The 7079-nt window shown below is 47.9% G+C and overlaps 1 long non-coding RNA gene across 3 annotated transcripts in view; it reads right to left on the bottom strand.

The window, feature by feature from the left end:
* Positions 1-2437: 2437 nt before the first annotated feature.
* The window catches only part of LOC126488200 (uncharacterized), a 10874-nt gene continuing 6232 nt past the window's right edge, over positions 2438-7079 (bottom strand). The window contains exons 1-4 of one of the 3 annotated variants that reach the window (XR_007588611.1): positions 6506-7000; positions 5860-5927; positions 5183-5400; positions 2438-3319 (exon numbers count right to left, since the gene is read on the bottom strand). This is a non-coding gene — a long non-coding RNA (uncharacterized lncRNA). Of the gene's footprint in view, positions 3320-5182; positions 5401-5859; positions 5928-6505; positions 7001-7079 lie in introns of those variants that run through there. The other 2 variants (XR_007588613.1, XR_007588612.1) reach the window with 2 other exon arrangements.

Below are 7079 nucleotides of genomic sequence, written 5' to 3'. Positions count from 1 at the left end.
AGGGTGTTGGATCCCTGGGCTGGACCTATATAGATGGTTGGAAGTCAACATGTGGGTGCTGAGTACTGAACCCAGGGTCCTATGGAAGAGCAGCAAGTTTGCTTGTTTGTTTTGGTTTCTTGAGACAGGGTTTCTTTGTGTAGGCCTGGCTGTCCTGGAACTTGCTCTGTAGATCAGGCTGGCCTCGAACTCAGAGAACCAACTGCCAGGGCCTCCAGAGTGTGCCACCACCACCTGGCTGCTGTCAGTGTTCTTAACCACTGAGCAATCTCTCTAGTCCTGGCACACACCTTTAATCCCAGCACTGGGAGGCAGAGACAGGCGGATCTCTATGAATGTGAAGCCAGCCTGGTCTACAGAGTGAAGTACAGGCCAGCCATGGATAGACAGTGAGACCTTGTCTCAAACAACAAAAACAAAACAAAAAAAGAAACAAACACACCCCAGTATCTGGCTACACCTAGAAAAAAAAAAAGCAGAGCGACTGGGCTAAGCACAAACACCTGGTGCTTCCCAACTTAAACACAGCCCATGCCAACAGCCGCCGCCCACATCGTGGCAGCTGTGACATCATGGCAAGCTGTGACAGCAGCCTTGCGGGTTAAAGAAGCAACTTGAAAGTGATCCTTAGCTTCATCTGCAATTTCTAGAACTGTCCTCTTCCGTTAGGCAGTGGTTGTTTACTCTGAGGATGAAGTGAAGTGGGGTTCAATGGAAGGGTCTGACCGACAGGACTGTGGTGCTGAAGGGGAGCTGAGGAGGGAAAGCTTCTGCTAGCATTGCCAGGTTGTGCCACTCACTTCTCAACACAGCTGGGCCCGCTGGTTGGGTCCAGAAGCCCAGCACCAGAAAGATGATGGCCGTGCTCAGCAACTATGTCACCAGGTTGGCCATGGCCACAAAGAAGGCCAACTTGATGTAGTTGTCACCTCTAGTCTGGTAGGAAGAGAAAGTGATGATGGTGCCCATGCCAAGGCCGAGGGAGTAGAGCACATGGCCTCCAGCCTGACGCCATGTGTCCAGCGATGACAAGATAGAGAGCTGTGGAGGAGAGGGTTCCCAGGTGAGGTGAGGCCGACAGAGCAACAAACCTGGGAGGCCTAGGGAGTGAGGTAGAGAGGGACTCGCCTCTATGGTCACCAGGCGCCTGAGGCTAGCCATCGCTCCTAGCAGGAAGAGACTGCGGATGAGGAAGCAGCAGAGGAGGACATAGGGGAAGAATATGGAGAAAATCAGCATCTAGGCAGGTAGGTCACAAGAAGCAGGAGAAGGAAGATAGAGAAAACATTAGTGAGGTTGAGGGTGGGCAGGACGCTGTGAAGAGGAGGGAGGTGATGGTGGGGGCCTGGAGAGTGAACTGGTCAGTGGGAGGTGAACAAGGAGGGCAGTGCCTAAGGAAAGACACCAAAGGTTTACCTCTGGCCTCCACAGGCTGTGCAGACCCCGCTGCACACACAAAAGTTTACGTATGACAGGAGCGTCCCAGCACCCACCCCAATGTCACTCACACTCCCAAACCGCCCAGAATCATGTTCCTGGATCCAGTCTCTTATGTTTCTGTTCTGCCCTTTTACCTGTGCATCCTAGCATGCAGTCTGGGCCCTGCTAATTCCACTCCTTCTCACTGTCCACCTTGTTCCTGAGACAGGTCTCACTGCTCTGGAGCACGCTGATTAGACTAGGACCCTGGATCCTCCTGCCCCCACCAGAACCCCAGTTCTGGGTTCCAAGGATCCCTTTCTGTCTGGTCTTACATATGGGTGCTGGAGACCAAACTCAGGCCCTCGAGCTTCTGTGTCTTTTGTTTGTTATAGAAGGAGCTGCAGGCCAGCTCCCAGCCGCCTGGCTAGCTTATGCCCCAAAATAACAACACACAAATTGTATTCTTTTAAACACTGCCTGGCCCATTAGTTTCAGCCTCTTATTGGCTAACTCTCACATCTTGATTAACCCATTTCTAATAATCTGTGTAGCACCACGAGGTGGTGGCTTACCGGGGAAGATTCAGCATGTCTGACCTGGCGGCTGGCTCCATAGCATCTGACCTCACTTCCCTTCTTCCCAGCATTCTATTCTGTCTATTCCACCCATCTATGTTCTGACCTATCAGGCCAAGCAGTTTATTAATTAACTGATGAAAGCAACAGATAGACATATGACTATCTTCCACCATTTCCCCTTTTTCTGTTTAAACAAAAAGGAAAGGCTTTCACTTTAACATAGTAAAATTACATATAACAAAACAGCTATCAAACAAGAATTACAGTTACAATATTTATATTTTATCTTTTATCATAACTAAGTAAAACTATAACTATTCATTCTTCAACTCCATCAAAGACTCCAGAATGATATAATATTACCTAAGCAAACAAGAAGTAAGAAACTTCCAAAACTCTAGAAATGACAGAGACATCTCGCTGCCTGTGCAGTCAACCAAAGTTCCTCTGTACCATTGGGGCATCAGTCTTCAACCTTCAGGCCCATAGTATCCAGCAGACTTTTCCATGAAGCAGGAAATTTCAAAGACAGTTCAGTCACGATCTGCTGTGTCCTGCAGAATGTCTTGTAGACTCTTTCATGAAGCAGGAACCCTGAAAGACCATTTCACCTTTAGGCAAGTTCAGCAGTCCTCTCTCTGCAGGTTCTCTGTGTCCAGTTTATGCAACAGTCCAGGCAAGAGCAGTTTCTTGCCCAAATGGCTATCAAATTTGATAAGGAGCCTCTTCAATGCCCATCTTCCTCTTGAAGTAGATTGGTGCTGTCAGGAGCGGATGTGTCTCACTGTCATGAACAATCCTAAGTTATTAAGACATTTAAAATGCCATGTTCTGTAGTCTTTGAAAGATATGAAGAATGCCTATTTAACCGAAATATAACTCTATATATCTAGAAAATCTAATGTGACTACAAGCTTGATTATTGATGATTATCCATTAACAACCTATATATATATTACATTTTTAAATGAACTACACAATCACAATACCTTAATCAAGATCAGAAATACATACATATATATATAACAAAATTGACCTTAAAATCCATACCAATGCAAATTATTCATATATCATATCCCCCTTTAAATGTAAAAGAACATTTATAAACAATATTGGAAATATGGACATTCTCTCCAAACTGCTTCATGCTGAATTGGGGCGTTGTTATTCAGGTCTTTCATGATATAACTTGTGTGCTAGATTCATCTCAGTCGGCAGTTGAGCAAAGTAATTTCTTGAGGGTGTTCACAGCAACCTTTCAGAAAGACGTGGTCCATCATACCATATTGGGATAGAAGCAATCCACAGGGTCTCATCCTCTGTGAAAACAAAAGAATCTCTTTTTCTAAAGTATCCTTAGATCCAAATTTTGAAGTCAAGGTATTTTCAAAATATCTATCTTGGGTTAGTTCAATAGCATTTATAAACAAATATCTTTTTGCAGCTGTTGCTCCTTCCTCAGCATTCAAACAATTCAAAGAGAGCATAATAGCATACAGTATCAAGATTCTCTGTGTATTTTCCATCTTTATGTGGTTTTACTTTAACCTCTATTACTTTTAATTTTACTTTTTGAGACAAGTTCTCTGTATATCTTTGTCCTGGAATAACTCTGTAGACCAGGCTGTCCTTGAACTCAGAGATCCCTCAGTCTCTGCCTCACAGGCATTGGGTTTAGAGGTATGTGCTACCACACCTTGAAGTCACAGAGGTCACTCTACTTCTACCCCTTGAAGTCACAGAGGTCAATTTACCTCTGCCTGCCAAGTGTTGGGATTAAAGGCGTGTACCACTCCCAACTACTCTCTTTTTTTAAGAACTTTAACCTTTAGCCTACATATATTTTTAACACACTGAAAACCATTTAGATGTTTTCTTCGACTCTGACTCTTTCTTTTACTGTATATGTCTCTTGTGGCCACATGAGTCTTTAATTTACCAAGCAATATCAGTAGGACTAAAGCCGTGGCTTTGGCGGCTGGATCCAGCCCATTCCTTAGCTTTCCAGCCTCGTGGCAGAGGTACTGGCAGTAGACATTTTTATTGCCACAACTCTGTGAGGGTTTAAGGTCCCTGACAGCAAGCAAGCGGCAGCATTCTGCTCACAGACCACACTCAGTTGGACTGCCTGCCTAAAGGAGTCAGACTTTGCCTGGCAGGACAGCCCAGAAAGCCAGCACTTTTAAACGACACAGCTTTTTCCTCCTATGGCTGAAAACCGAAAAGCATGCCTTCAGCTTTTCATCACCACCATTTAAGTGTTTCCTGGCAGGATCTCTTAAAAGAGCTGCAGGGTTTTGCAGCTAAAGCTGAGTCAGGAAGCCTCTATGATGAGTGCACTTGCTTGCCATCAGTATGACTAGTAAGGAGGACAGAGAGATGGGTTAGTTGCAAGAGCTCTTGGAGGCACCATCTGAGGTGACCTTTAAGTATCTGAATCTCTGCCTCCTCCTCCCCCCAGAGATCCAGTGCCTTCGGACAGTGCCCTACCAGTATTTCTGGTATCGCGTAACCCTTGATGCCTCCAGCCAGGTGGAAGAAGGGATTTAGATGCTGGTCTTGAACATCACCCTGTACCTCTTTGCCACCTGGGTCATCCTCTATATCGTCCTGATTATTAGGATGAGGATCTCAGTGCTTGTAAGCGTCCCAGTGGCCTCCTTCCTGCTGAGCCTCAGGACCTCCAACTGTCCAGAGGACAGGTTCATGTACACCACCAGTATCCCTAGTAAGCGTCCCACAGAAGAGACCATAGCTACCTCAAGCAAGCTCTTGACGGGACTCTCTGGTCACCATCCCTGACACCCGCCTCACTTCACAGAGACTTGTCCTAGCTCTGCTATCACCTCTAGCTCCCTGGGCTTTCTGGTGTGCACAGTGACCCCACATCCGTGTCCTGGGGCTTCAGGACCAGAGAGGTCCGAATTACCAAGATCCCAAACCACTTCCAGGAGAAGACGACATAGAATATCCTGATCTAGGTGGCCTTCTCCATTGGACTTGGAAGCATTTGGCATTTCCCATACCTGTGCCACCAGAATGGAGGAGGTGAAGCCAGAGCCTATGCTGTGAGGTTAAGGAAGGGGTGTCGAGACCCCCCAGGGAGGAGTGTGAGGGCTGAGGGGCTCCCAGCTGCCTGAGTAAGATCCCACCCCTCCAAAGGCAGCTTTCTGCTGATGTACCTCATCCTGCTGCTGCTGGTGGGGATCCCCCCGTTGTACATGGAGATAATCATTGAACAGTGGCTACGGAAGGACAACATCCAGGCCTGGAAGCAGCTGGCCCTCTGGCTAAGCAGTTTGGGCTACTTCAGCACACTGCAGAAATGGTTTCCTTCCTTGTGCTCCGTCTGTGTCCCTGTGAGCATGTGGGTACCTCATACCAGTTCTTGGCACCATTCCTACAAACAGAGACCCTGTTAGGACTAGGGGTTCGGTGTGAAGGGGCCTTTTCCCATTAGTCTTCTCACTGTCACCTGACATGAAGGATTTATTTTGGTCACGGTTTGAGGGTATACAGTGTGGTGAGGAACACATGGCTGGGACTGTGCGCTTCCTCAGGTCCCCACAGAACAGGACGCAGAGGAGCTGTGGTTCTCAAATGGTGTTCTCATTCCTCTTTTATTCCATCTGAGCCTCAGGGATGTTGGCAGATCCCAGTCTTTCTCTGACTAGGAATTGCCTCTGGGCCTCTCCTGTAGGCTGAGTGCAGCCAACATCCTCTTTGGGAACAGAGCAGGAGCCATCCAGCAAGTTTTGAGAAGAGAGGGTGCTACTTGCTGGGTGAGGTACCCCCGTCTGATTTGTTTTTTTTTTTTTTTAAATTGTGTGTGTGGAGGGGTGCACATGAGTATAGGTACCTGTGGAGGTCAGATCTCCTGGAGTTGAAGCTACAGTCTGCTGCAAGCGTCTGTGCCTGCTGTAGATACTGTGAACATTCAAAAGATACCACGATTTTAGCTGATTTTAGCATGATTTTATGCCCAGCACACCAGAACTCCTGAGGCTGACAGAAGGTTCAAGAGTTCAAGGCCAACTTGGGCTACACAGTGAAACTTAGTCTCAAGAGTACAAAACAAAACCAAAAGACCCCACTGCCAAATCCTTCATGTTAAATGTTTGCTCCTTTTAGGTTTCAGAAGGGGAGGCAGCTAAACTTAGCAACTCTACATATTTTCTTCTATTATCACGTGTAATTTCCTATTATGTATTTATTATTTTGAGACAGGGTCTCTCTATGTACCTCTGACTGTCCCAGAACTTGGATATATGGAGTAGGCTGGCCTCGAATTCCCAGCAATCTGCCTGCCTCTGCCTCCCGAATGCTGAGTCTAATTATTTTGAGATAGGGTCTCACTGTGTAGCTTTAGCTATCCCAGAGCTCCCTATGTAGATCAAGCAGGCCTCAAACTCAGAAATCCTCCTGCCTCTGCAACTGCAGTATTGGGATTAAAGGAGTGTGCTGTCTGGCCCAAGCTAAAAATGTGTTTTTTAAGGGTTACTCACAATCCAGGGTCCTTTTGGGGGTCTTCGGAGACAGCCCCGCCGACAGCTTCCCTTTAGCAGTCCGGTCGGGTCGGTCCCCTTGGCGGACAGGAAGAGCCCCTCGAGGGCTGCGGCTCTGAGCAGGGCGTAATGGTCCCTACCCGCCTGGGCACACGACCCGTGGACGTCAGCGGAAGTGGCCGCGAGACCCAGGGCGCCACAGCCCGGTGACCTGCAGCTCGTGCAGGGAGCTCTTAGTTCCCTCTGGCCCGCGCTGCCCCAAGAAGACCCCGGGTGCCAGGGAACTCTGGCTCGGTGCGGGCTGAGCTAAGTCACTGGTTGCCGGATTTCACGGGTTGGCTCACGGTGCCACTTGCCAGGAGGATGAGAGCGTGGGCTGAGTGACGTCACAAGTTGCCAGTTAGATTTCACACAAGCACATGAAGAAGGGAAAAAGATGCCAGGAAAACTGCCAAGGGTGGAGGGTCACGTATTTATTATCCCAGCGCTTTAGAGGTAAAGGTCTGGGAGTTCCAGGCTCAGAAGGAAAGAAGGAAGGAGGGAAAGAAGGAAACAGACGAGAGGGGGGGGGGGG

This window comes from Alexandromys fortis, unplaced genomic scaffold, assembly GCF_014885135.2.
Source record: "Alexandromys fortis isolate MF-2015 unplaced genomic scaffold, M_Fortis_MF-2015_v1.1 scaffold_161, whole genome shotgun sequence".
In the NCBI taxonomy this organism is placed as follows: Eukaryota; Metazoa; Chordata; class Mammalia; order Rodentia; family Cricetidae; genus Alexandromys; species Alexandromys fortis.
The sequence above is the reverse complement of the archived record's forward strand: the minus strand, read 5'-3'. Positions and strand labels throughout refer to the sequence as shown.